Genomic DNA, 27,608 nt, shown 5'->3' on the forward strand with positions numbered 1-27,608 from the left:
GGCTCAACATATGAACCAGGAAGTCAGGGCACATGCCTGGGTTGCAGGCTTGAACCACAGTAGAGGGCATACAGGAGGCAGCCAATCAATGATCCTCTCTCATCATTGATGTTTCTATCTCTTTCCCTCTCCCTTCCTTTCTGAAATCATTAAAAATATATTTTTAATAAATAAATGACAAATGACAGTCAATCATAGCCTGCTCTTCAATCCGAATTGATCCCTCACATCTGTAGTTCATACTGTAACCCAACCAGAAAAATGTAAAATACTCAAAATAAAATAATTCATTTATATATTAATCTTTAAAAGGAAACAAAGGTCTGTATGCACTTCTGTTTTCTTAAACAGTCAAGTATGGTGCAAATTTAAGAAAAGTGTTAAGAAAAATACTAGTCTGGCCCTTAAAACATAACCTTTGTATTGCATAAATGATCTATACTTAAGATCCTTTTCATGTCTCATGTTCCTGTTACAGGTAGAAAAATGAACTAGACTAAGAATTCATCTCAAACACCATTTAATACTCATTCCTTTTGTTATATTTAGCACCTCTTCCTATATTAATATACCCCCACGCTTGCCTCTTTTTGAACTGAATATCATCACTTTCCTTTAGAAACAGCGGCTGTGGGGAAAGAATTAGAGCTTTTAAAGGAATGTGATTCTTAATGGAGAAGGGGGGAAAAGCATAAATAGTTTACCACTTTTGAGAGATCAGTTTCTGAGGTTTTAGCGATTGGTTATACAGCCCATACTGTGACAGTATCTATCTAAAAGAACAAAAGGAGGCAGATTGCATAAAACTTAAACCACTGACCTCAAATGAGTAGAAGAGAATGAACACCTACAATATGAGACTATAAAGCAGTAAAAGCAAGCACTTAGCTTTTTTCTTCAATACAACCAACACAAGTGGAACAGACATCCCTCTTACACAAATCTAATTCATTCCTGAAAATGTGTTGGATGGCAAATTTTCATGTAACAGGAGCCATTTCTGATTTTAAGTGGACAAAGAAGAATGTAGTTCAAACACATTTAAAACTCCCAATTAATTTCCCCAAATACTGTTAAGCATCCTTAAAATCAAAACCATATATACAGTCCACCAAAAATTTCGTATTTAAAAATAAGCATACAAAATCATTTATATTCAATTAACTTGTTAGTGGGTACATTTGTACATAATAGAGTATCAGATACAATTTCCATTTTCTGTATACTGCAAACATGTACTGTAAGGTACATAAACAATAATCTGTTAGTAATTTATAATGATGCAAATAGCACAATAAAATAAAATTAACAAGGATTTCTAAACTAATAACATTCTCATAATTTTATTTTCCCCACAAATAAAGTAAAAATCATAGTACATGGGGACTCATGCAGAGGCAAGTTTTTATGTCATTTTTGTTTTGTCTTATCTCTCATTAATCTCTATCATTTCCATCTTTTCTTCTAACCTAAGAGCTTTTCTAATCCTCCTAGGCTCACTTACTTTTCACAAGCTTTCCATTACCTTAAAAGATATTTGGATTTCATAAAACCTTTAAACAACATAATTACAAAACACATCCCATTGGGAAAACAAATGATATAAGAAACAGTCTACTCCATATTCTCTCGCCTAGGTTAATGTGCAACTTAATGTTTTGGGCCAGAACAATATTTTAATTTGGAGAGTCAATTTTAGGTTAAACATTTCCAAGTCACTATGGCAAATATTTAGATGTTGAGAATTCAGATATCAAAGAATACATGCACATTACAGACAGTAAAGAGAGATGAATCTAGAAAAACAAATACCGATGAGTATCAAGTAGGAGAACAAACAAAAATAAAGGTCAACAGGGAAAAAATGCACAGAAGAGGAAGAGAGAGATCCTTTAGGAAACAAATCAGAGTTGAAAGATATCTTCAAGGTCAATAAATCTCATTCCCTCAATTCATAGATTAATAAAATGAGGATCAGAGACATAAAATTACTTGCTCAAAAATGACACACCTAGTTCAGTTATCTTTGAACTTGGTTATTTGATATACAATGTAGGTGTTTTTTTTTCTAGCATATTAATATAACTTCTTGTTGTGTTTTAAATTCTGTAAGTATTTATTTACTATGTATTCAAGCCTGGGAATATAACAGTGAACAAGACCGACCTAGTCACTGAACTAATGAAACTTAAATTTAGAAGAGAGGTCAAATACTGCACAATTAGTATACCCTTAATTTAAGCAATTATTATAAAGATGCAGTACAGAGTGCTATGAGAGCATATAAAAAGAACAATGGACTTGGTTTGGGAGCAGTAGGTGGAGGAGAATATAAGTACAGATGATCCCCTCTGCTTCCATGGATTAAACCAACAGCAAATGAAGGTATTAGAAAAAAATGTGTTGCTGGTGTGTAGTTTGTAGTTCGGCCTACGATGGCTTCATCTGTAGTGAACATGTACAGATATTTTTCTTGTCATTATTCCCTAAGCAATTCCATATGAATTTCATGTGCTTTCCTATTATCTTAAAAGATATTCAGATTACATGAAACCTTTAAACAACATGATCTCAGAACACAATCCTGCTGAGAAAAGAAATGCTACAGGATGGTATCTACTCCATATTCTCAGATGAATGACACACACTATTACATAGCATTTACATTGTATTAGGTATTATAAGTAATCTAAAGATTATTTAAAGTATATACGAGGATGTGTGTAGGATATATGCAAATACTATGCCATCTATATATATAAAAGGCTAACATGCAAAGTGTTCCCTCAGGACTTCGACCGGGAGACCGGGAGTTCGATTGCTCGCTAGGACATATGCTGGCCACCAGGGGGTGGCACGGAATGAAGGCAGGCCCCGGCCGGCAGTCAGCAGCTAGGGAAGAGAGGCCCCAGCTGGCAGCCAGAAGGAAGGCCCTGGCCAGAAGCCAGAAGGCCCCGATCGACCCTGATCACTGGCCAGGCCTAGGGACCCTACCCATGCACAAATTTTGTGCACTGGGCCTCTAGTCCTATCTAAGAAAAGAGAAACATGGTAATTAGCGTACGACTGCTACCCTTCCCATTGGCTAATCAGGGCAATACGCAAATTAACTGCCAGCCAAGATGGCGGCCGGCAGCCAGGCAGCTTGAAACTAACATGAGGCTTGCTTGCTTCAGTGACGGAGGACTCCAACGTTCCCCGCCTGCCACTGCAGACCTCTGAGCTACAACTCTAAGCAACTATGTTACAAATATAGAAGCTAAACAAAACCCCAGAAACCTGCTCTAGTCCGCCGGGCTTCAGCCAGCAGGATCGCAACATTGTTTCAAATACAGAAGGTAAACAAAGGCCAGAAACCTGCTTTCAGGAGCGGAGGCCTAAGAGCTGGAGCCAAGCCTCAAAGCTAAAGCTGGCCCAGAATAAAAAAGAAAAAAAAGAAAAAAAGGAGTGGTTGGGAGCTTCAGTCACCCGCCAGCCTGAAAACAGCCCTCAGCCCCTCACACAGACTGGCCAGGCACTCCAGTGGGGACCCCCACCCTGAAGGGTGTGTGACCAGCTGCAAACAGCCATCATCCCCTCACCCAGGCTGGCCAGGGACCCAAGTGGGCACCCCCCACCCTGATCCAGGACACCCTTCAGGGCAAACCAGCCGGCACCCACCCGTGCACCAGGCCTCTATCCTATATAGTAAAAGGGTAATACGCTTCCCAGCACCGGGATCAGCGGAGCCACGAGGGCTCCCGGCACCGGGATCAGTGTGACAGGGGGGCAGCGCCCAAACCCCCTGATCGCCCTGTGGCTCTGTGTGCGACAGGGGGCGGGGCCACAACCTCCCTATCGGCCCTGCTCTGTTCCTGACAGGGGAAGGCGCCCCAACCCCCTAATCAGTCCTGCTCTGTGCCTGATAGGGGGGAGCTCCCCAACCCCCTGATCGCCCTGCAGCTCTGTGTGTGACAGGGTGCGGCGCCCCAACCCCCTGATCAGCCCTGCTCTGTGTGTGACGGGGGAGAGCCATAACCTCCCCATCGGCCCTGCCCTGAGTGTGAGAGTGGTGGCGCCCCAACCCCCTGATCGGCCCTGCTCTGTGGGTGATAGAGGGCGGCACCCCAACCCCCACCCCACGGGCCCTGCTCTGTGTGTGATGGGGTAGAGCCATAACCTCCCCATCGACCCTGCCTTGAGTGTGACAGGGGGCAGTGCCCCAACCCCCCAATCGGCCCTACCCTGAGTGTGACTGAGGGTGGCATTGCAACCTCCGAATCCGCCCTGCTCTGTGCATGACAGGGGGCGGCACCCCAATTCCCCAATCCGCCCTGCTCTGAGCCCGACCAGGGGCTGCACCTAGGGATTGGGCCTGCCCTCTGCCACCCGGGAGCAGGCCTAAGCCAGCAGGTCGTTATCTCCCGAGGGGTCCCAGACTGCGAGAGGGCACAGGCCGGGCTGAGGGACCCCCCTCCCCCCTGAGTGCGCAAATTTTTGTGCACCAGGCCTCTAGTTTTATATAAAGAACTTGAGCATCCAGGGATATTGGTATCTGCAGAGGGTCAGGGAACCAATCCCCAGTGGGAAATGAGGGGCAACTGTATTAACATTTCAGGCAAATCACATCACAGGTCCAAAAGCCCTTGAGGAAGAAAGTGGTTCTACTTCTCCAACAATCTGAAAAGGAGGCCCCTCTGGCTGATGCATAGGGAGCAAGGAGGTTAAGTGTGGAGATAGGAGGCTAGTGAAACAGTCTGGGCCAAGATCAGCAGAGACCTATAAACAAGGTTAAAAAAAGTTGATCTTGATCCTAGGAAGGAAAGGAAGCCCCTGAAGGGTTTAAACAGAGAAGTGACACCACTGATTTGCATTTTTGTTGAGAGACGGATGGAGGTTTCATTTACTGAGATTAGAAATTCTGTAAGATCAGGTTTGAGGAAAAAGTCGATGAATGTAATTAGATCTGTGTATCTAGGTCCAAACCTCTACCCTCACCTATAGAAGAACCTAGAATTGCCTCAAGGGCTCCTTAAATGTCTTACTAAAATTTTATTTTAAGAAATATGTGGCAGGTACTAGGTTAAAATGGCAATCTGAACATATATAATTTCACTCCATCTCAAAACCTCAATACTACAGTAAAGATAATACACACACACACACACACACACACACACACACACACATATATATAGAAGAGAGAGAGAAATTCTGACAGAGAGAAACAGAAAAAGAGAGATTGACAAAACTCCACAAGAATAGAGGAATAAGTAATAGGTACAAATTAAGAAATAAGGCAATTCTTAACCAAATAATAATAACACAGAAAGAAAGGGAATGAAAAATGATATTCACCCATGCCTAATCCAATTGAATATTGACTAAAAATGTGTAAGTACTGAATACTGACTTTAAATATATACATTTTTAACACTGTGTACTAATTTTTAAAGATAAATAATAATTGTTTATTGAACACTGAATACATTGAATACTAGAAAATATATAACTGTTGAGGAAGTAAGGGTGGTTGTATATGACAGTTACATCCTCAGCACATATGAATTATTTGAAAAGATCTTTGAGAAGAGGCTATCAAAGCACAGAAATTTAGCAGAATGAAACCCATGTCCCCAACTTAGGTTATTTGAGTGAGTTAACACACTAGACACAGCGGTTCTCAACCTGTGGGTCGCGACCCCTTTGGGGGTCGAACGACCTTTTCACAGGGGTCGCCTAAGACCATCCTGCATATCAGATATTTACATTACGATTCATAACAGTAGCAACATTACAGTTATGAAGTAGCAACGAAAATAATTTTATGGTTGGGTCACAATATGAGGAACTGTATTTAAAGGGCCAGAAGGTTGAGAACCACTGCGAGAGAATGGAGAACAATTTCTCAATTTCTGGCACAGAGAAAAATGCTCAATAAATGTTAGCTCTCATTATCATTGCTACTAAGAAGCATCATGGTCAGATGGTTAAGAGCACAGACTCTGGAGTCAAACTGCTTACAAAGGAATCCCTGCTCTTCTGCTTACCAGCTGTGCAACTCTAGTCAAGATACTTAACCCTCTTGGTGCTTCAGTTTCCTCATCGTTATAATAGGAACAATATCGTTTCTACCTCACAGAGATGTGGTGAAGTTTAAAAGAAAAATTTCAAGCATTTAGAACAGTACCTAGCATATTGTAAGCCTACAGTAAATGTTACTTCTCATTATTCTTTTTACTTCACACATTTGATATAACAAATTCATTTCTTATTCCAATCCAAAACTATTGATGCTAAAAATACTGTAATAAAATGTCAGAGAAAAAAAACAGATTTAAACTGCGAATGACCTTCAGGATTATATGATATATGTAAAAAAATATTTCCTTGGAAATATTCGGGGGAAAACCCCAAACTAGCCCAACCAAAATGGCTCAGTGGTTGAGTGTTTACCTATGATCCAGGAGGTCACGGTTCAATCCCCAGTCAGGGCACATGCCCAGCTTGTGGGCTCAATCCCCATTAGGCTGGGTGCAGGAGGCAGCCAATCAATGATTCTCTCTCATCATTAATGCTTCTATCTCCCTCTCCCTCTTCTTTCCTCTCCGAAATCAATCAAAATATATTTTTTAAAAAACACACCAAACTACACGAGTTTGCGCTAACAAAAGAAAACTTCCATTTGGTACCATTCAAAAGGTTCTAGTACACCACTGTGCCATGAATCTACATATCTCCCCACCTTGCTTTTTAAATCCTCACCTCAGGATATGTTTTTTACTGATTTTGTGTGTGTGTGTGTGTGTGCAAGAGAGAGAGAGACAGACAGACAGACAGACAGACAGACAGACAGACAGACAGACATTGATCTGTTGCCTCCCATACACCCAATGGGGATTGAACCCAGAACCTGGGTATGTGCCCTGACTGGGAATGGAACTCACCACCTTTCAGTGTACAGGACGATGCTCCAACCAACTGAATCACTCAGATAGGGAGAAAATAGACCTTTTAATGCACTGTGTTAATCTAACCAATTCTTTTAAATACTCCCAGCTCTATAAGCCTCTTACTACTGTATAGATGATGGGTAAACTAGAGAAGAGCAATTAATCCTCATCTGTTTTTCTATAAGTTTTTATTAGTACAAAAATGTGTATATACTTCTCAAATGCAATCACAAGAGTGTAAAACAATGAGAAATTTAGTGGATGATATTTTTTGCTTTTTCAAAAAAGTTGAATCCAAACTCAAAGGATTATGGAATGGATAGTAAAGTTGTCACTGATTTGTAAAATTAAAGTCTGAAAGAAAACTATCTCTCCCTTTCTCTTTCTCACACACACATACACTCTTAAGCCTCAATTCCTTTGCTTTTCCAAAACTATCTGAACTCCTGTGTAAGTCCACAAACAAGAAATCCATTGTGTGAATCTGTAAATTGTATGACATCACTGAAATACAAGCACCAATTGGTATCACAAACAGTGTATGTTTCCAAGGATACCGGGAACTTTAAATACCCAGCAGTTATACAAGCTCAGGAGCACCATCTTCCTAACAATACCAGAAGCCTGCCACTTTCCCTCTATTTAAGTCACTGTTTCCAACAGAGAAGGTACACTGATTCTGCTCCAATAATTCTTCCAAATAATATACTCAGCAACAGTCCTCAATCATTTGATTATTCATTTTTATATTCTCAACTTAATGACAGCAAAAGAGAGGATTAAGAATGTACATAGCCCTATTAATAGAAAGACTCTCAGAAGGCCAGCCTGGAGTCCTTTAATGAAAGTATACATTACAGATTTTTAAAATTCAATGCACATAAACACTTCTGATTAATCCTTATAGTAATGCTCTACTATGTTATGGAGCACCCCTTTAGTAATATTTAACAATAATTTCTTCCTGTATGACTTTCCTAGAAAAGTCATTTTTCCTTACTTAACATCTACCTGGAATTCACCTATAAATTTATATGTGAACTTGTTTATTCTAGGTAGAATAACTACTGCAACACAAAACACAGGCTAAAAAGATGAACTATATTATTGTTAAAAGTCAAACAAGTTTATAATCCTTTACAAAGGTTTCCTTAAAAAGGTGGTATTTAGGGCTAAATTGTTATATAAGGTTGATACCTAAGCGCGCGCTCTCTCTCTCTCTCTCTCTCTCTCTCTCTCTCTCTCAACCTAAATAGTTATATTGTCTTTACATCAACTTTATTTGTGGAATGTTTTCCATTAATTACGTGCCATTGAGAGTTTTGACAGTTGCAGAGTTCTTATTTTTCTATTTAGGAGGTAAATATTTTAAGCATGTATTTCAAAATGCACATTGGAAACTCACAAGAAAAATAGGGAGTATTTACAGACTGCAATTAGAGTTTGCAAGAGCTGTTTGATAATGATGGTAGCAGCAGGGACCTCTGAGCTATATGAATGGAAAGCCATGCCTTTCGGCGGCTCTTCTTTTATTACCTCATATTGGACAGTTACAATACTAAGATTACAGAGCAAAGAGAGTTTCTGTTTAGTCAGTTTTGCATTTTTTAAAATAACATTTTTGTTACAAACTCCTTTGGATGAAGGTTGTATTTGATGCCTATTTTAAGTCATGTTATTAGGTATTAAATATATTTTAGGGAACTTATACATTGCTTGATACTTTTGAAGATAAATATTACACTGTTCTAATCTTTTAAAATCAGAATCTTATGCAAATGGTTTATTTAACCATTTTTAAAATTTTTTTAACAGACAGTAATATAAATAACGGAATGGTGTGTGTAAAGAGTCAATTACAAGACCCTAAAAATATAGGAGAGAAATAGAAGATATTAAGAATTTTAAAAATGTTATTTGATTTGAGAGAGAGGGAGGGAGGGAGAGATAGAGGGAGAGAGGGAGGAAGGAAGATATCAATTTTGCTATTGCATTTATTGATGCATTCACTGGTTGATTCTTGTATGTGTCCGGACTGGGGTAGACCGGCAACCTTGGCATATCGGGACAATGCTGTAACCAACTGAGCTACCCAGCCAGAGCTGTTAAAAGGCTTTTTTTTTTTTTTTTAATTTTAGAAAGTCATTGTGGGCTTTATATAAGTCCCGTAAAGCCTCCAAAAATAGATGCTGTGCTTTCCATTCACTGTCAAGTTGAATTTTCTGAGGGTGCCTATCTTTATCAAGTCAACATTTATATGCAGGTACGACTGCAAACTTCTTATAAATTGCCTAGAGACCCAGTGCATGAAATTCATGCACGGGGCGGGGGGGGGGGGGGGGAGTGCCCTGAGCCCAACCTGCACCTTCTCCAATTCGGGAACCCTTGGGAGATGTCCAACTGCCAGTTTAGGCCCAATCCCGGGGTTCGGGCCTAAACTGGCAGTCAGACATCCCTCTCACAATCCGGGACTGCTGGCTCCTAACTGCTCACCTGCCTGCCTGCCTGATCGCCCCTAACTGCCCCTCCCCACCAGCCTGATCACCCACCCCTAACCGCCTCTGCCTGCAGGCCTGATCACTCCTAACTGGCCCCCCCGCCAGCCTGGTCACCTCCAACTGCCCCCCCCCCCCCGCCGGCCTGGTCACCCTCAACTGCCCCCACAACTGCCCCCCCCCCCACCAGCCTGGTCGCCCCTTATTGCCCCCCTCTGCCAGCCTGGTCGTCCCAAGCAGCCTGCTGTTCAGTTGTTTGGTCGTCCCTCACTAATCCCCCTGCCAGCCTTGTCACCCGACACAGCCTGCTGTTTGGTCATTACTGTTAATGTGATGGCATCCCAGACAATTTGCATATTCCTCTATTATTAGTATAGATGGTATGACTATTAGGAAACTAATACTCCAGATATTATAGTGAAGTTATTTATTTAGGACATAGAAAAACTTTGTTATGGAAATAAAATAATGCAAAATAATTTTACTTGTAAGCTAACATGTTTTTTTCTTCTTTGAAAGACACTGAAAAGGTTTGTGTGATTCACACATCTAATTGATTTTAAAAGCAGGAGCAAAAGTCATAGTGTTAAACATAATGAAAATTTTAAGTAAAAATATTGAGATATCTTAATTCTAAAGAGCTTAATCAAGAATAAGATGAATAAAAAAGACACCTTTTCTAAAACTAAAAAAAAAAATCCTTATTAAACCCATTTTCTAAAGAACAATTGTCTTTATATGTCTTTCTCTGGTTTACTATCGAGTCATCTTTCATATTCAGGTTTAAATTTATACCTGTTACTAGTAAATGATATTTTACCATGTCACTGACACAATTTGATTTGTACAATACTGAGCTGAGGTCTTAATTAGAACTCTATAAAATGTTAACAAAATGAAGACTTATATAAGAAGGTAAAACTAGAAACATACACACAAGATAAAAGACATCGAACTTTCTCGAATCTCTGAGTGTGCTAAAATAATGATTACCTGTTGGTGCTCTTGTTCCAACATTAAGAAGGGTCCTGGAATCTGGAGAAGGCTGTGCGTAGATTAAACAGGAGTCCAGAGACTAAATATAATTTGGAAAGGCATTTGGGAGTCAGAGGAGCCTAGTTTAAAGGAAACTAAGATCTCCTCGTCTCAGGACCCCATGCTTTTTATTAACACAAGCATGGGGCAAGGTGGAGATAAACACTTCAAAGAGTCAGGGTTTCATATACAGAGACATTGTCAGAATGGGGAGAATTAGCCTATGGCTGGTCAGGTGGGTGTTTGGCCAGTAGGAGGCAATAACATGTAGATTAAGATACCCTGAGCTGTCTGGCAGCAAACGATCAATTTAATGTATCCTATTCAGGTTTGGGGAAATGACATCAGCCATTCCCAGATTCAGCCCTGCTGTCATGCTGGAACTGGCTTCCGGCAATTACCAAATATATATATATATTTTTTTTAAATATATTTTATTGATTTCTTACAGAGAGGAAGGGAGAGGGGTAGAGAGTTAGAAACATCAATGAGAGAGCAACATCGATCAGCTGCCTCCTGCACACCCGCTACTGGAGATGTGCCCGCAACCAAGGTACATTCCCTTGACCGGAATCGAACCTGGGACCCTTCAGTCCACAGGCTCTATCCACTGAGCCAAACCGGTCAGGGCACCAAATATATTTTTAAAAAGCAAAACTGACATCTATTAAGATGGCAAAGCAAATCTCACATTTCAGGCAACCTATAAGATCACTAGGTCTAAAATAGTTTTTTGGTGGTTTTGTTTTTGTTTTGGGGGGTTTTTTTGTGTTTGTTTTTTAGTGACTCAGACTGCTAAGGCTGTTTGTAGTTGTACTCTATACTAAACTCAAAACTCCATATGACAGTTTTAAATCAATATCAGTGACATCAAATATGTGTAATTTACCTTGGAAAACAGCCATTTTTTTTTAATAATAGATTTACTAAAATATAATTCAGAGAATAAAATCCGCCCACTTATCTGCACAATTCAACGGTCTGTAGTATATTTACAGTTTGTGCAACTATCACCTGCATTGATATTAGAACATTTTAATCACTTCAAAATGCTGTACCTATTACCCTCACTTTCATTTCATCTTCCTCAACCCTAAGAAACCACTAATTTATTTTCTGTCTCCATATATTTCCCTATTCAAATATCTCATATGAATATAGTCACATAATCTGTGGCTTTCATTTTGCATAACATTTTTAAAGACTCATCCATGTTGTTGCAGATATTAGTACACCATTGTATGGATATACCACATGCAGTTCCATTCATCAGTTAATATACAATTTGTTTCCACCCTTTTGCTTTCATGAATAATGCTGCTATAAACATTTGTGCACAAGTTTTTATGTGGATATATGCTTTCATTTATCCTGAGTACCTAAAAGTACAACTGTTGAGTCATATGGTTATTCTACGTTTAGTTGGTTGAGGAATTGTGAGGTTGTTTTCCAAAGTAGCTACACCATTTTACATTTCTACCAGCAATGTATGAGGGTTTCAATTTCTCTACATGCTCATCAATATTTGTTAATCTATTCTTTAAATCTAGCTATCCTAATATGTATGAAGTAGTATGTCAATATGGGGTTTTGTCAACTTTAACAAGATATGATTCACATATAAAATTGTAATATATTTAAAATATACAACATGATTTGATACATGGTAAAAGAATTCCTCCACTGAGTTAACATATCCATTACTTCACATATTTATGTTTTTATTTTCAAATGAACACACTTAAGTTCTACTCTTGTAGAAAATGTCAATTATACAATATAGTATTATGCAGCATGGTCACCATGCTATATATAATCGCCATATTATGTAAGATCCAAAGATCTTAATATTATAACTGCAAGTTTGTACACTTTTACCAACTTCTCTATTTCCCCCAAGTCTCTGACAATCATAATTCTACTCTGTTTCTATGAGTTCAACTTTGTTGTTTTTTATTAGATTCCACATATAAGTGATAAAATGCAGTGTTTGTCGTTCTCTGTCTGGCTTATTTCAAATAGCATAATGCCTTCCAGGTTCATCCATATTGTTGTAAATGGCAGGATTTCCTTCTTTTTCAAAGTTGAAAAATATTCCTGTTTATATATTCATATTTTTTCTTTATCCATTCATCCAGACATTTGTTTCCAAATCATTGCTATTGTGAATAATGCTGCAATGAACACTGGAGTATAGATATATCCTCAAGATAATGATTTCGTTTCATTTGAATATGCAACCCAGAAGTGGGATTGCTGGATCACATGGTAGTTCTATTTTTAATTTCTGGAGGAACCACGCACTGTTTCCCACAGTGGCTGTACCAGTTTATATTCCCATCAACAGTGTAAAGGGGTTCCCTTTAATCTGCTTCCTAAGCAGCATTTTTTTCTCTCTTGTCTTTTTGATACTAGCCATAAGAAGTATGAGGTACTATCTCATGGTTTTAATTTGAATATTTCTGATTATGTAATATTGAGCACCTTTTCATATACCATTCAATCATTTGAAAAAATGTTTATTCAAATCCTTCCCCCAATTTTTAATTATTTGGTGTGGTTTTTTATTGAGTTGTATGAGTTCCTTGGATATTTTGGATATTAACTGCTAATAAGATACTTGATTTGCAAATATTTTCTCCCATTCTGTGGGGTTATCTTTTTCACTCTCTCAATGGTATCCTTTAATGCATCAAAGTTTAAATTTTTATTAAGTTCAAATTATCTACTTTTTCTTTTGTGGCTCAGGCTTTTGGAGTCTTACCTAGAAATCCTTTGCTAAAGCCTAGGTCATGAATATATACCTCCATATTAATTCTTCTAAGGATATTATAGCACCTACATGAAGGGCTTTGATCCATCTTGAGTTTTTTATGTATGTGGTGTGCTAGTAAAGGTCAAACTTCAATTTTTGCATGTGCCTATCAAATTGTCCCAGCACCATTTTTTAAAAACATATTTTGATTGATTTGAGAGGAAGGCAAAAGGATAGAGAGATAGAAACATGGATGAGAGAGAATCATCAATCAGCTGCCTTCTGCACACCTCCTACTGGGGACTGAGCTCTCAATCTGGGCATGTACCCTGTCCAGGAATTGAACTGTGACCTCCAGGTTCATGCGCCAACTCTCAACCACTGAACCACACCAGCCTGGCTGTCCAAACACCATTTTTGAAAATACTTTTCTTTCCCTGCATTAAACAGGCAACAGTTTTCAAAATCCGTTGACCTTAAACACATAGTTTTATTTCTGGACTAACAATTTTATTCCATTGACATATATGTCTACCCCTAAGCAAATACTACCCTATCTTGTACTGTTGCTTTGTAACTGTAAGATTGGGCATTGTGAGCCCTCCTATTGTGTTGTTGTTTTTTATTTTCAAGATTGTTTTGTATATTCTGGTTCCTTGAAATTTCGTATGAATTTTAGAATTAGCTTATCATTTCAACAAAAAACAGCCAGCTATCATTCTGATAGGATTGCATTAAATCTGTAGATCAGTTTAGGGAGTACTGCCTCTTAAAATTAAGTCTTCCAATTCATAAACATGAGGTTTTAAAAATGTATTTATATTAATTTCTCCCAATTATGTTTGAAGTCTTCAGAGTAAACGTTCTGCACTTCTTTTTGAAAATTCATTCCTAAGTATTTTATTATTTTTGATGCTACTGTGAATGGAATTGATTTCTGAATTTCATTTTGGATTACTTGTTGCAAGTATACATAAATATCATTGATTTTTGCATATTTATCCTGCAACCTTGTTGAATTCATATATTCAACAAATTTTTAGTGGATTTCTTAAGATATTACTATACTTGAACATGTTATTTTTAAATAGAGATAGTTTTACTCCTTTTTCCCCAATATGGATGCCTTTTACTTCTTCCTGTTGCATAACTACTTTGATGACCTTCTAGTAAAATGTCAAGATAAGAAGAGTTCATATTAGTGGAGTGGGACTCATGTGCTTATGAGGAATGGGAGTTACGGAGACACAGAAGAGACACACAAAAAAGATGGCCATGTGATGATGGAGATACAGACTATAGTAATGGAGCGAGAAGCCAAAGAATATCAAGGATTTCTAGCAAATACCTGAAACTGGGAGAGAGGCATAGAACAGATTCTCCCTCTGGACTTTCAAAAGAACCAACCCTGCTGACACCTAAATTTCATAGACTTCTGGCCTCCTGAATTATAAGAGAATAAATCTACACCTGGGTTTTTATTATAGTACCAATTTTACATTTAAAATGAAACAATTCGTAAGTTAAGAATATAATTTTCCACTTAATTTTATTTTCAAATCTTGAATTCTTTCAATTCCTCAGAATTACGAAATGAAAAGCATTCAGTACAAGTCATAATCTCAAAGTAAATTATAGGAAAATTATTTGAACAAAAAGCCTCCCAAGACATTTTTCAGACTACATAAGTTTCCAATTGCTTTATTCTCTTAAATAACAAAACTGTTTTACCTTTATCAAAAAATTTTAAATTAGCACTGATTCTAGACCTCAATAAGGAATCAATTTGGCAAATTTGAAACATTTATGTATATGTCTTTTCTGAACTGACCATTTAACTCTTTAAACCTCATAAAAACGTTTAGCTAAGTCTAGCTAATTCAAAATAGTCAAAATGTTGTATGTAAGATTTCATTTCACATACTGCCTCTACCTGCCACAAACTTTGAAAAGATTACCTATACCATTAATGATAATGAAAGAACAAAGTAAATTGTCATAAATTTTCCATACTAGAACTGTCTCACCTTTTTCCATGGTAGCTACTTAATCGCTAATTATTCAACTGAATTCATTAAAATATAATTCTACTGTGGCAGGAGAAGAGCCTAAATGTTCTTTTAAGGTACAGTTTAGTCCATATTCTATTCTCATTATAATTAATCAACCATTCCTTGTCCCCACTTCTATCCTCTTTTGTTCTTTAAAAAGAATCAAAATTACATTTTAATTAAAGTAGAAAAATGAGAAATTATTTTTCAGTCATTATCAATAATTTATACATACTGATTTTTACACATATTTCTAATATAATGTAGCAGCAAGTATCTATATTTTTAAGTGATAAGAAAACACAAAAGGAAACGTTCTAACAGAAGTGTCAACATCCCCGCATTATACATTAATATAATTTTGGATTACTAGTTAAGCAAATTAGAAGCCATACATATTTAATGAGCAAGTTAATGTTAATATTGAGATGAATAAATTTATGTGCTTATGAAGCAAGCACCTTTTCCTATAGATCACAAAGCATTTTCCAAAAATTTCTTTACCATTTTACATAAAGTGAGCACATGGCAAGATTTTTCTTGCTTTAAGATGGCAAGTTTTAGCCACAAAAAGTTTAAGCAGTTTCCCAAACAGTCCAAGAGAGTCAGGAGCAAAACAGAAATAGAACCCCAGACTCTTGGCTCTTAATCTACACTACAGCTACTAGTCCTCAATTAATCCTTGCCTTTTCTAACGTAAGAATATTTAAAAAAAAAGTAATAACAGCATCAGCATGCCTAATCTCATTTAAGTCTCACAGCATTCCTATAAGGTGGGTACTATCATTACTCCTATATTACATATAAAGAAACTGAGGCATAGAGAACTTAAGTAAATTGGTCACAGCTATACTGTTAATAACTAGTAAAGTCAGGATCTGAACCAAAGTAATATGACTCTATATGATCATAATCATAATGCTATACTAAATTGGGGCCATGCACAGGAGTCAGAATATTTGGGGTCTCAAAAAACAGATTGTGTACTAAAAACCAGCAATTTGATCAAGGTTGAATGACCACATGACCCAGATTACACCTTGTTGTCCCAAAGTAAGTAACAGTACCCCTTTCTAACCTTTGCAAAGCTTCTCTGTTTAGATTATAAGGAGATCTTTATATAGGCATTTTTTAAGTCTTCTTTTAACTTTATTATACTCGTCTGTATAATAAAAATATTAGATTAGAGGACTTTCAATTTAAAAAATAAAGTAAAAGGACATAAACATATAGGCAAATTTTTGCTTATGTAAGTATTCACTGTAGTCCTCACAGATAAAAATGTTTATTGAAAACAATAATTTCACGAGTTAAATGACCCCTTATACAAATCAATCCTTGCTTGAATACTATCCAGCCCTGAATCTTTCTTGATCTTTTTTGAATTCTATATGAGTACAAAGTCACTGCATAGTCAAACTGCTAACCTTGCAAAAGAAATAGGATTTTACAAAGCTGATGAGAGAGCTATGTTAGAAAAGAGCTCAGATTTCATATACAAAAGTTCTGATAAGTAAGGCTATAGAAGAGTTATTTCATTTAACAACTGCAAAAAAATTGATATAGATTTTGACAGGTTAGGCAGTCTAAAGAAAAATATGAATAACAAAGGATTAAGAAAGCGTCTTGGGCCAGACAATGGCATACACTCATTTATTCATACTGGTCCCTGCTAAATGAAACTACACTTTGGAACTTAAAAAGGTAGCCACAGAACTCTGAAAACAGAAAGAAGACTGACTTGAGAAACAACATAGTGACAGGACATCTTATAACCCTGGGTTCAACAGAAGAAGGTAACCCAAAGCCTTGCCCCAAGAAACAGAAAGCGCTCTGGGTAGTCTCATTTCTTTGACAACACTAAGCAAGCCCAACAGTACTAGCCTGGGAGTATGGTGAGGAGGCCTGCAAACAGTGAGCAGCCAAGGGAACCACATACCCCATCCCCTCCAGACCTGAGACAACCCTCCCTCACCAAGACATACCAGGTAACAGGGGACAGAGGTGAAGGGGGTGGGGGTCCTGGAAAGAGGGCCCACCATAACAAGAGCCCAGCCTGGGGGATTGTTCTCCATCTCCCAGAGGCAGGGGATCCTATCACAGCATCCCAGCCCAGAAGGCCTGTCCCCATGGGCTGGAAACTCTCTTCTCCTTCCTAGAGGCACAGATGGCCTGTTCCGGGAAAGCTTCTTCTGCTCCCCCAAACAGCTTCAGCAGAAATGAGTAGGAGGCCCACATAAACCAAGAAGACCAAAATAGTGCTGCAAAAAATCTGAAAATTGTCATAGGAACCATACCCTTGAACATTAGGCTTGTAGCTACATGCTAAATCTAGCAGGTTGACAGCCTGCTAAAATAAAAGACTTAAACAGGACCTACAATTTATAGCCAAAATGTTCAAGATTCAATTTAAAAAAATCATCCATCATACCAAGAAACAAGAATATCACAGCATGAATGCAAAAAAACAATCAACTAAGATGACTCAGATGTTTTAATAATCTGAGAAGGAATTTAAAGCAGGCATCATAAAAAGCTTCACAATCAATTGGAAATTATCTTGGGACAAATTAAAAAAGAATAGAATATCTTAGCAAAGAAACAGAATTTATTAAAAAACTGCTGAAAATTATAGAACCAAAAATACAACAGCAGAACTACAATAGTAGAATGGAGATGACAGAAGAGAGAATCAGCAAAATTTAGGACAGAACAACAGAATTTACTGTATGTGAACAACAGAGAGAAAAGAGACTGAAAAAATAAATGTTAAAAAGACCTGTAGACAATATCAAAAGATCTAATACTTCTATCAGAGGCATTCCAGGAGAGGAGAAATAGAGTAGACAGAAGAGTATTTGAAAAAAATAATGGCTAAAGACCTCCCAAAAGGGTAGGCAAAAGACATAAGCTTCCAGATTCAAGAAGCTGAGTTGCCCTGGCCGGTGTGATTCAGTGGTTAGAGCATTAGCTCAAGGACCAAAGGGTCACGGGTTTGATCCTAGTCAAGGGCACATACTTGGGTTGCATGTTCAATCCCTGGCCCAAGGTAGGGCGCATGCAGGAGGCAACCAATCGATGTGTCTCTTTCACATCGATGTTTCTCTCTCTCTCTCACCTTTCCCTCCCTCCTTCCCACCCTTTCTAAAAAAAAAAGAAAAGAAAAAAGATCAATGGAAAAACTACCCCTGGGTGAGGATTAAAACACACACACACACAAGAAGCTGAGTAAGCCCAAAAAAATCCAAGACAAGACCCATCATAATTAACTTCTGAAAGCTAAAGACAAAAAATAAGTGGTGAAAGCAGTCAGAAAAAATGACATGGTACCTCTAGGGAAACACCAATCCAAATGACAGTCGATTTCTCATCTAAACCCATAAAGAAAGTAGAACAAAATTTTTCAAATGCTGAAAGAAAACTGTCAACTTCAAATTCTATACCTGATGAAATTATACTTGTGAAATGAAGGGGAAATTAAGGCATTCTCAGTTGAAGGAAAGCTCAAAACCTATGAACTAGGAAATCACGGTTCAATTCCCTGTCAGGGCACATGCCTGGGTTTCAGGCTTGATCCCCAGTGTGGGACATGCAGGAAGCAGCCATTCAATGATTCTCACTCATCATTGATGTCTCTCTCTCTCTCTCTCTCTCTCTCTCTCTCTCTCTCTCTCTCTCTCTCTCTCTCTCTCTCCCCCCCCCACCCCCTTTCCTCTCTGAAATCAATAAAAATATATTTTTTAAAAAAGAATGGCAAAAGAGAATTCTTCAGAGAGAAAATAATAAAAAGAAATTTTAGAGCATTAGAAAGGAAGAAAAATAATAAAAAGAACAGAAATATGAGGATATAATCTATCATCCTCAGGAATTTATAGATATTTTACTATAGCAAAAATCATAATACCATCTGATACTCAAGATAATATTTTAAAGTGGGAAAGGTAGACAGACCTAAGTAGGTTTCTACACTATACTCAAAGTGATAAAATGTTGATACCAGTAAACTGTGAGGTCACATACGAATATTATACTACCTCTAGAGCAGTGGTTCTCAACCTTCCTAATGCTGCAACCTTTTAATACAGTTCCTCATGTTGTGGTGACCCCCAACCATAAAATTATTTTCGTTGCTACTTCATAACTGTAATTTTGCTACTGTTATGAATCGTAATGTAAATATCTGATATGCAGGATGTATTCAGGTGACCCCTGTGAAAGGGTCGTTCGACCCCCAAAGGGGTCGCGACCCACAAGTTGAGAACCGCTGCTCTAGAGCAACCACTACGAAAACTAAAAACAAGCTATGAATAAATAGCCCTGGTGGGTTTGGCTCAGGGGATAGAGCCTCGACCTGCGGACTGAAGGGTCCCAGATTCCATTCTGGTCAAGGGCAAATGCCTGGGTTGCAGACTCGGTTGCCAGTAGGGGGCGTGCAGGAAGCAGCTGATCAATGATTCTCTCTCATCATTGATGTTTCTATTTCTCTCTTCCTCTCTGAAATCAATAAAAAATATTTTTAAAAAAACTATGAACAAATCAAAAACAAACCTGTGGATGAAAAAAGGCAGTTCTCTTCATGCTTTGCATAGGGGTCCCTGAATGAGTGACCAGTTGAACAAGGAGAGAGCTATAGGTAAACACCATAGCAAGAGAACAAAGAAAAATCATACGGGAAGAGCTTTTCAGACTAAGTGATCCAATTATAGCATCTTCATGTACCACTCCATGTGTGTATGTTTTGGGGGAGGAGGGTGAAGTTCATCTGTACTCTTATTATTTGCATTGAATAGTTAGCATTTGAAGAGTAAGTAATGTTGCCCAAGACACTGCAGTGATATGTTGGTAGGTTGTTTGCCACCCTACACTCCCTTTTCCCAGTGCAATCTTTGGTCATCCATCTCTGACAGAGGAAGGGAAGATATTAAGTAAAAGTTATTGAATCTTACCCAGGATCAAGGCCCAACTTATTCTAGTTAAATTAATGTAAAGATAGACAGGTAGATATATGAGACTGGTGAAGGATTCAGTTCTAACTCTCAGGGTCACCCATCTCTCATTTTCAAATCCACAGTTGCCTTAAAAGAGGAAAGAGCTTCCTTCTGGAATTGTCCCATATATAAAGTGTTTCTCCCCATACACAAAGTGACCTTATTTTTTTCACAATGCACTTATTATCAAATAACACATTTGAAAAGGTTTGAAAACTATAAAGAACTAAAAAAACACACAACTACCTTTGCTGCTCATTTTATAACATTGCTCAGAGATCTCTGGATATCTGTACAATGAGAGCACTTAATTCTTTAATACTCAGCACTCTGTATCTGATCCGAAGTATAGACACAATTTACATCAATAATACTCATTTAAAATGTTAATATGTAGCACTCCAGAGAGAGCATGATTATCAAAATGTAAATATTGAGGTATATTCATAAATTTATACTAATTTTTCATTTTATTTATAAAATAAAAATTATTTATTCTTTCTTGCACATTATGTCCTGCACTTATATTTTAAAACTGTGTTGTTAAACCAGAACATGATGAGAGGAATTACTGATCGGCTGCCTCCTGCACACCCCACACTAGGGATCAAGCCTGCAACCTGGACAGATGCCCTGACCTAGAATTGAACCATGACTTTCTGGTTCATAGTTCGATGTTCAACCACTGAGCCACAGTGGCCGGGTCTACTTCATATTTTTTAAAGATAAATTCCGAATCATCCTCTACCCCCGCATACACACATGTATATATTAATATGTTTCTTGGTATGAAATTCAGGCAACTGCTTTAAATGATTTATTTTAAGTGGTATTATTCCAATTCCATTTAGTCTTAGATAAAAAGTTCTTTCACATCTAATATTTGAAGTAGTCTATTGCTGAGAAAGAAAACTCGCTAACAATAACAAAAATGACTGTTACAGTGTTTAAATGAACATTCCTCATTGGTTAAAAAAATGTAATGAAGAGATGGATTGCACAAAGAAATATTAAATTCATTCATGAACAAAATGATACATTTAAAATTCTACAGAAAACAGAAACAGGAATACAATATCAACCTAGGGACTAATAGCAATATCTAAGTGTGGCTCAGGGGTTGAGCATCGACCTATGAACCTGAAGGTCACAGTTCGATTCCCAGTCAGGGAACATGCAGGAGGCAGCCAATCAATGATTCTTTCTCATCATTAATGTTTCTATCTTTCTGCCTCTCCCTTCCTCTCTGAAATCAATAAAAAAATTAAATATATATATATGTAAAGTTCTTTATAGTTTGCTTAAAATACCATTACTAATAGGAAGAAATGTTAATTGTGCCTTTTGCAAAGAAAGCTTAAAGAATAGAATCACTAAGCACCCATTACAGCTACCATTATTTAACATATATTGTCAGTAATTTACTGTACATTTTTCTGCCAATAGTATAAAATCTTCATTAGTGTTTATAGTACATCCATAGTATATAACACATTCCACTAAACATATACCAGGCATGAACCCTGCCTATCTTAAAAAACAAAACAAACAAAATAAAAAAAAACACAACAATTGGATCTGGGAATAAACCCACAAATGCTGACAACAACTCATATGTTCTAACCACCAGATACTACTTTTCTCCAGAACAACAAACCACACACATAGCATTCAAAATACCCTTTATTTTGACCAAGGTTATGGTTATGTGCTGTGCTAAGTTATAGTTGAATTGGTATTCTATAAGCTTCAAACTACTTTGACATTTTGGTGAAAACATCTAAGATCATGGACACAACACAAGATTTCTATTTTGTAAAGACAAGTCAATAAATAATCATCAACAAATCCAAAAACTAAGAGAAAAAGTAATTACAGATATGTCAATGAGAAAATTCACATGAGAAAGACAGGAAAAATGCCTGTGGTTTACTGACTAAAGCTCAGTCACTAACAACCTGTATACTCATATGGATAAGGTTTCATAATCATAGATTCCGTCATTACTCATATTACTCTTCTCTTTGCTTCCTCACAAAGATAATACCGGCCTTGAGCATGAGAAATTGACTACTAACTGCCTCAGGCAGATAAAAATATGACAATCACCCTGGCAATGAAGACAAATCGACAAGTTCAATATAATCAAGCTTTTAGTTGGAAACTAAATCACACGTAACTAAAAACATACCTCATATTTCTATTTTCTGCACAGGTGTAGAAAACTGCTAATTACCGAAACTATTCAATTAACACTAAAATATTATAAATACCTGGTACAAATATTTATTAAATAAACAAATACATAGATATAAAACAGCAAGACTGTCGCGTGTTTAGATAACAAATGGAAAACGAAATGTGACTTAAGGTCTCAAAACACCAAATCATTATTTTGGATCAGGATATGTCCTTTACAAAATATAAGTGTAAATATATCCAAGAGAAATAAAAACATACCAGTATCTCCGTGTAAAAACTTGTTCGTGACTTTTCATAGCATTGTTCAAAATAGCCAAAAAGAACAATTCAATGTCCATTAACTGGTGAATACATAAATAAAAATGTAGTATAGCCACATAATAGAATATTATTTAGTTATAAAAAGAAAAAAGTATTGATAGATGCTATAACATGGATGAACCCTGAAAGTATTATGCTAAATAAAAGAGGCCAGCTCTTGCAACTCAGCCGCTGGCATGCCATCCAGACTTCAGGGCCACGTGAGCCACAGCCACATCTGTAAGCACAAGAAGCACTGGGGGAGGGGGGGTTATGCTGGTGGCTTGCATCATCACAGGATCAACTTCGACAAATATTACCCAGGTTCTTTTGGGAAAGTTGATATGAGGCATTACCACTTAAAAAGGAACCAGAGCTTCTGCCCAACCTGTCAACCTTGAAAAACTGTGGTCCCTGGTCAGTGAGCAGACACGGGTAAATGCTGCCAAAAGCAAGACTGGAGCTGCTCCTATCACTGATGTGGTGTGATAAGGCTCCTACAAAGTTCTGGGGAAGGGAAAGCTCCCAAAGCAGCCTGTCACTGTGAAGGCCAAATTCTTCAGCAGAAGAGCTGAGGAGAAGATTAAGGGTGTTGTTGGGGCCTGTGTCCTGGTAGCTTGAAGCTACATGGAGGGAAGGTCATTAAAATGTCCCCAAGTTAAAAACAAACCAAAAAAAAAAAAAGGCCAGACACGAAGGCCACACATTGTATAATTCCATTATATGAAATCTGTAGGCAAATCTATAAATCTAGGGAGACAAAAGGTACATTAGTGGTTACCTATGGACTCTGCCTATCTTTAACAAAAAGACCTGGATCTGGGAATAAACCCACAAACACTGGTGGGGGTTAAGGGCATGCCGGGAAGTGACTGCTAATAGGTACTGAGTCTTTTTTCTGGTGTTATAAAATGTATTGCAGTGTGGCTGAACAACTCTGTGAATATACTCAAAACAACTGAATTGTACAAAAGGACAAATATTATATGATTCCACTTATGTAAGATACCTGGAGTAGTCAAATTCACAGAGACAGAAAATAGAATGGAGGTTCCCAGAGACAGAGAATCCTCAAACATATCATCAAACCTCAGAGGGAAGGCAGGGGATGTTGAGGGGGGGTGAGGGGGATTAGAGATCAACCAAAGGGCTTGTATGCATGCATATAAGCATAACCAATGGACAGAGACACTGGGGCGGTGGGGGAATGTCCTGGGGGGTAGGAGTGGCCGGGGAGCGTCGATGGGGAAAAAGGAGACGTATGTAATACTTTAAACAAAAGAATTTTAAAAAAAAGGTGTGTGTATATAAAGTAAGAACATTAAAATTGCCACCACTATGGGTAAACTCTAAGTCTATAATCATGAAAGTTGAGTGGTTCAGCTAATAGCCTCTGATTAGCCTGAAATAAGATGATCAAACGTGCCAAGGTCAGACGCTAGTCTTAATTTAACATTCTGACTGCCTCTACATCTCCCGCGCGCGCGCGCACACACACACAAACACACACACACACACACACACACACACACACACACACACACAGCTGAGCGATTTCATCTACTCTTTGACTTCAACTTCCATGCGCTGATCTCTACTCCTATACTCCTCTTGCTCCATTATTCTGCGGTGCTCATTGGGCAGAAACTCCCAGGTTTTGAAAACCTCTCAAACATCATATGCTCAGAATCCACAAAAATGGAAGGGTAAGAAAAGAGACCTGGAATAAGAAGGACCTGGGACTCACCACTGACTAGCTGGGTAGTCATAGGGAAGCAATTGAACCTTTCTGAGTTTCTACTTCCTTACTTTTAAAATGAGAATAACTACCCCCACAGGATTATTCAGAGGATTAAACCATATAACTGTGTATAAAGTACCCAGAAGTTGACAAATCAAGCATTTTAAAGTTTGAGCATATATGTGACTATGTCATGCAACACTTTAAGTTTTAAACTAATATACTGCATTAATAACCTCATAATTGTTGAGACCTTTGTTCCCTAATATTACAGACTGAACTATGTCCCCCTAAAGATCTTATGTTGCCCCTAAGAACAGGAACAAGACAGGGATGCTCACTCTCACCACTCCTGTTCAACATAGTCCTGGAAGTATTAGTCATTGCAATTTGACAAGAAGAAGAAATAAAAGGCATCCAAATTGGAAAAGAGGAAGTAAAACTGTCCTTATTTGCAGATGACATGATATTATACATACAAAACCCTAAAGACTCCATCAAAAAACTACTAGACTTAATACATGAATTTGGCAATGTAGCAGGATACAAAATTAACCCCAAGAAATCTATGGCATTTCTATACACCAATAGTGAACTTTCAGAAAGAGAGACAAAAAAAACAATCCCATTTACCATTGCACCAAAAAAATTAAGCTACCTAGGAATAAACTTAACTAAAGAGGTAAAAGACCTCTACTCAGAAAACTACAGGACATTGAAAAAAGAGATAGAGGAAGACATAAACAAATGGAAGAACATACCGTGTTCATGGATTGGTAGAATCAACATCATTAAAATGTCCATACTACCCAAAGCAATCGATAAATTCAACGCACTTCCCATTAAAATACCAACGGCATACTTCATAGACCTAGAACGAACTCTCCAAAAATTCATCTGGAATAAAAAAAGACCCCGAATAGCTGCAGCAATCCTGAGAAAGAACAAAGTAGGTGGGATCTCAATACCAGATATCAAGTTGTATTACAAAGCCACTGCTCTCAAAACTGCCTGGTACTGGCAAAAGAACAGACATATAGATCAATGGAATAGAATAGAGAGCCCAGAAATCGGCCCGAACCAATATGCTCAATTAATATTTGACAAAGGAGGCAAGAACATACAATGGAGTCAAGATAGTCTCTTCAATAAATGGTGTTGGGAAAATTGGACAGATACATGCAAGAAAATGAAACTAGACCACCAACTTACACCATACACAAAAATAAACTCAAAATGGATAAAGGACTTAAACGTAAAACGAGAAACCATAAAAATTCTAGAAGAATCCAAAGGCAACAAAATCTCAGACATATGCCGAAGCAATTTCTTCACTGATACAGCTCCTAGGGTACTTGAAACTAAAGAGAAAATAAACAAATGGGACTACATCAAAATAAAAAGCTTCTGCACAGCAAAAGAAACCATCAACAAAACAACAAGAAAGCCCACTGCGTGGGAAAACATATTTGCCAATGTCATATCTGATAAGGGCCTAATCTCCAAAATTTATAGGGAACTCATACAACTTAACAAAAGGAAGATAAACAATCCAATCAAAAAATGGGCAAAGGATCTAAATAGACACCTTTCAAAAGAGGACATTCAGAAAGCCAACAGACATATGAAAACGTGCTCAAAGTCACTAATCATCCGAGAGATGCAAATCAAAACAACAATGAGGTACCATCTCACACCTGTCAGAATGGCTATCCTCAACAAATCAACAAACGACAAGTGCTGGAGAGGATGTGGAGAAAAAGGAACACTCGCGCACTGCTGTTGGGAATGCAGACTGGTGCAGCCACTATGGAAGACAGTATGGAGTTTCCTCAAAAAGTTAAAAACGGAACTCTCATTTGACCCAGTGATACCACTTCTAGGAATATATCCCAAGAAAACAGAAACACCAATCAGAAAGGATAGATGCACCCATATGTTCATAGCAGCACAATTCACCATAGCTAAGATCTGGAAACAGCCTAAGTGCCCATCAGTAGATGAATGGATTAGAAAACTGTGGTACATCTACAGGATGGAATACTATGCTGCTGTAAAAAAGAAGGAACTCTTACCATTTGCAACGGCATGGGTGGAACTGGAGAGCATTATGCTAAGTGAAATAAGCCAGTCAATGAAGGAAAAATACCACATGATCTCACTCATTCATGGATAATAAAGACCATTATAAACTTATGAACAAAGATAGATACAGAGGCAGAGCTGCCTCAAACAGACTGTCAAACTGCAGTGGGAAGGCCGGGGAGGGTAGGGGGGCGGAAGGGGGGGGGGGGTAAGAGATCAACTGAAGGACTTACATGCATGCATATAAGCATAACCAATGGACATAAGGCACTGGGGGATAGGGGAGGCCAGGGGATTGTCAAGGGTGGCGGGGGAAAAGGAGACATATGTAATACCCTTTGTAATACTTTAAGCAATAAAACTAAAAAAAAAAAAAAAAATTCCCGATTTAAAAAAAAAATTAGTTTCTGTAGAATTGTGGAATAAATCCTTTTATAGAAAAAAAAAAAAAAAGATCTTATGTTGAAGCCCTAGCCCTCAGTGTGACTATATTTGGACATAGAAGCTTTAAAGAGGTAATTAAGGTTAAATGAGGTCATAATGAGATGGGGCCCTAATCCAATAGGACTGGTGTCTTTTTGAGTAAGACACAATGAAGGCACCTATGAGCAAAAGAAAGACAGATCCATCTGCAAGCTGACAAAGCCTCAGGAGAAAGCAACCACCCACACCTTGATCTTAAGACTTCTAGCCTGTAGAATTGTGAGAAAATAAATTTCTGTTTTTTAAGCTATATAGTCTGTCCTACTCCGTGGTATTTTGTTATGGCAGCCTTAGCAGATTAATATACCCAGAAATACATTTATTGAAAATGAAAGGCCCAGCTGGCATGGTTCAGTGGTTGAGCATCAACCTGTGAACCAGGAGGTCACGGTTCAATTTCTGGTCAAGGCAATGCCCTGGTCACAGGCTGGATCCCCACTTGGGTGTGCAGGAGGCAGCGATCAATGATTATCTTTCATCATTGATGTTTCTTTCTCTCTCTTTCCTCTCTGAAATCAATTAAAAAAATTTTAATGAAAGA

At 37.8% G+C, this 27,608-nt stretch overlaps 1 protein-coding gene and 1 pseudogene across 3 annotated transcripts in view; one reads left to right on the forward strand and one right to left on the reverse strand.

The window, feature by feature from the left end:
• Positions 1-27,608, reverse strand: part of RASAL2 (RAS protein activator like 2) — a 244,127-nt gene that overhangs the window by 133,150 nt on the left and 83,369 nt on the right. The gene's annotated exons all lie outside the window — the stretch shown is intronic.
• Positions 22,956-23,379, forward strand: LOC118673180 (annotated as a pseudogene).

The sequence above is a fragment of the Myotis myotis genome, unplaced genomic scaffold (genome assembly GCF_014108235.1).
Source record: "Myotis myotis isolate mMyoMyo1 unplaced genomic scaffold, mMyoMyo1.p scaffold_m19_p_18, whole genome shotgun sequence".
In the NCBI taxonomy this organism is placed as follows: domain Eukaryota; kingdom Metazoa; phylum Chordata; class Mammalia; order Chiroptera; family Vespertilionidae; genus Myotis; species Myotis myotis.